The sequence below is a fragment of the Taudactylus pleione genome, unplaced genomic scaffold, assembly GCF_031769625.1.
Source record: "Taudactylus pleione unplaced genomic scaffold, aTauple2 ptg000550l, whole genome shotgun sequence".
Lineage (NCBI taxonomy): Eukaryota > Metazoa > Chordata > Amphibia > Anura > Myobatrachidae > Taudactylus > Taudactylus pleione.
The window spans coordinates 3940001-3942500 of NW_028284952.1; the positions used below are offsets into that span (position 1 = coordinate 3940001).

The 2500-nt window shown below is 37.6% G+C and overlaps 11 pseudogenes; all 11 read left to right on the forward strand.

Annotated features, from left to right (window-relative positions):
• The first annotated feature begins 13 nt into the window (after positions 1-13).
• On the forward strand, positions 14-132 carry LOC148498477 (5S ribosomal RNA; annotated as a pseudogene).
• A 116-nt stretch (positions 133-248) lies between these two features.
• On the forward strand, positions 249-367 carry LOC148498478 (5S ribosomal RNA; annotated as a pseudogene).
• Positions 368-482: 115 nt separating this feature from the next.
• LOC148498479 (5S ribosomal RNA) lies at positions 483-601 on the forward strand (annotated as a pseudogene).
• A 115-nt stretch (positions 602-716) lies between these two features.
• LOC148498480 (5S ribosomal RNA) lies at positions 717-835 on the forward strand (annotated as a pseudogene).
• Positions 836-951: 116 nt separating this feature from the next.
• Positions 952-1070, forward strand: LOC148498481 (5S ribosomal RNA; annotated as a pseudogene).
• Positions 1071-1186: 116 nt separating this feature from the next.
• On the forward strand, positions 1187-1305 carry LOC148498482 (5S ribosomal RNA; annotated as a pseudogene).
• Positions 1306-1420: 115 nt separating this feature from the next.
• On the forward strand, positions 1421-1539 carry LOC148498483 (5S ribosomal RNA; annotated as a pseudogene).
• Positions 1540-1655: 116 nt separating this feature from the next.
• On the forward strand, positions 1656-1774 carry LOC148498484 (5S ribosomal RNA; annotated as a pseudogene).
• A 116-nt stretch (positions 1775-1890) lies between these two features.
• Positions 1891-2009, forward strand: LOC148498485 (5S ribosomal RNA; annotated as a pseudogene).
• Positions 2010-2125: 116 nt separating this feature from the next.
• LOC148498486 (5S ribosomal RNA) lies at positions 2126-2244 on the forward strand (annotated as a pseudogene).
• Positions 2245-2360: 116 nt separating this feature from the next.
• LOC148498487 (5S ribosomal RNA) lies at positions 2361-2479 on the forward strand (annotated as a pseudogene).
• The last annotated feature ends 21 nt before the right edge of the window (positions 2480-2500 follow it).

Genomic DNA, 2500 nt, shown 5'->3' on the forward strand with positions numbered 1-2500 from the left:
ATGTTTTTGAGCACCTTACAGTCAAACCACACAGGACATGCCCAATCTCGTCTGATCTTGGAAGCTATGCAGTGTTGGGCCTGGTTAGTACTTGGATGGGAGAACACCTGGGAATACCAGTTGCTGTAGGTAATTTTATACTGCCATAGCAGTCTTTTCTATTACATTTTACATTTTATTTTTTCAACTTATCAATGAATTTACTTGAGTTAAGAAGTAATAGAGGTCTAAAGTTAATGTTTTTGAGCACCTACAGCCAAACCACAGTGGACATGCCCAATCTCGTCTGATCTTGGAAGCTATGCAGTGTTGGGCCTGGTTAGTACTTGGATGGGAGACCACCTGGGAATACCATGAGTTGTAGCTAATTTTATACTGCCATAACATTCTTTTCTATTACATTTTACATTTAATTTTTCAACTTATCATTGAATTTACTTGAGTTAAGAAGTAAAAGAGGTCTAAAGTTAATGTTTTTGAGCACCTACAGCCAAACCACACTGGACATGCCCAATCTCGTCTGCTCTTGGAGGCTATGCAGTGTTGGGCCTGGTTAGTACTTGGACGGGAGACCACCTGGGAATACCAGGTGCTGTAGGTAATTTTATATAGCCATAACTTTCTTTTCTATTACATTTTACATTATATTTTTCAACTTATCAATGAATTTACTTGAGTTAAGAAGTAAAAGAGGTCTAAAGTTAATGTTTTTTAGTGCCTACAGCCAAATCACACTGGACATGCCCAATCTCGTCTGATCTTGGAAGCTATGCAGTGTTGGGCCTGGTTAGTACTTGAATGGGAGACCACCTGGGAATACCAGGTGCTGTAGGTAATTTTATACTGCCATAACATTCTTTTCTATTAAATTTTACATTAAATTTTTTCAACTTATCAATGAATTTACTTGAGTTAAGAAGTAAAAGATGTCTAAAGTTAATGTTTTTGAGCACCTACAGTCAAACCACACAGGACATGCCCAATCTCGTCTGATCTTGGAAGCTATGCAGTGTTGGGCCTGGTTAGTACTTGGATGGGAGAACACCTGGGAATACCAGTTGCTGTAGGTAATTTTATACTGCCATAACAGTCTTTTCTATTACATTTTACATTTAATTTTTTCAACTTATCAATGAATTTACTTGAGTTAATAAGTAATAGAGGTCTAAAGTTAATGTTTTTGAGCACCTACAGCCAAACCACAGTGGACATGCCCAATCTCGTCTGATCTTGGAAGCTATGCAGTGTTGGGCCTGGTTAGTACTTGGATGGGAGACCACCTGGGAATACCATGAGCTGTAGGTAATTTTATACTGCCATAACATTCTTTTCTATTACATTTTACATTTAATTTTTCAACTTATCATTGAATTTACTTGAGTTAAGAAGTAAAAGAGGTCTAAAGTTAATGTTTTTGAGCACCTACAGCCAAACCACACTGGACATGCCCAATCTCGTCTGCTCTTGGAGGCTATGCAGTGTTGGGCCTGGTTAGTACTTGGACGGGAGACCACCTGGGAATACCAGGTGCTGTAGGTAATTTTATATAGCCATAACTTTCTTTTCTAGTACATTTTACATTAAATTTTTTCAATTTATCAATGAATTTACTTGAGATAAGAAGTAAAAGAGGTCTAAAGTTAATGTTTTTTAGTGCCTACAGCCAAACCACACTGGACATGCCCAATCTCATCTGATCTTGGAAGCTATGCAGTGTTGGGCCTGGTTAGTACTTGAATGGGAGACCACCTGGGAATACCAGGTGCTGTAGGTAATTTTATACTGCCATAACATTCTTTTCTATTAAATTTTACATTAAATTTTTTCAACTTATCAATGAATTTACTTGAGTTAAGAAGTAAAAGATGTCTAAAGTTAATGTTTTTGAGCACCTAAAGCCAAACCACACTGGACATGCCCAATCTCATCTGATCTTGGAAGCTATGCAGTGTTGGGCCTGGTTAGTACTTGAATGGGAGACCACCTGGGAATACCAGGTGCTGTATTTAATTTTATACTGCCATAACATTCTTTTCTATTACATTTTACATTTAATTTTTTCAACTTATCAATGAATTTACTTGAGTTAAGAAGTAAAAGATGTCTAAAGTTAATGTTTTTGAGCACCTAAAGCCAAACCACACTGGACATGCCCAATCTCATCTGATCTTGGAAGCTATGCAGTGTTGGGCCTGGTTAGTACTTTGATGGGAGACCACCTGGGAATACCAGGTGCTGTAGGTAATTTTATACTGCCATAACATTCTTTTCTATTACATTTTACATTTAATTTTTTCAACTTGTCAATGAATTTCCTTGAGTTAAGAAGTAATAGAGGTCTAAAGTTAATGCTTTTGAGCACCTACAGCCAATCCACACTGGACATGCCCAATCTCGTCTGATCTTGGAAGCTATGCAGTGTTGGGTCTGGTCAGTACTTTGATGGGAGACCACCTGGGAAAAACAAGTGCAGTAGGTAATTTTATACTGCCATAACATT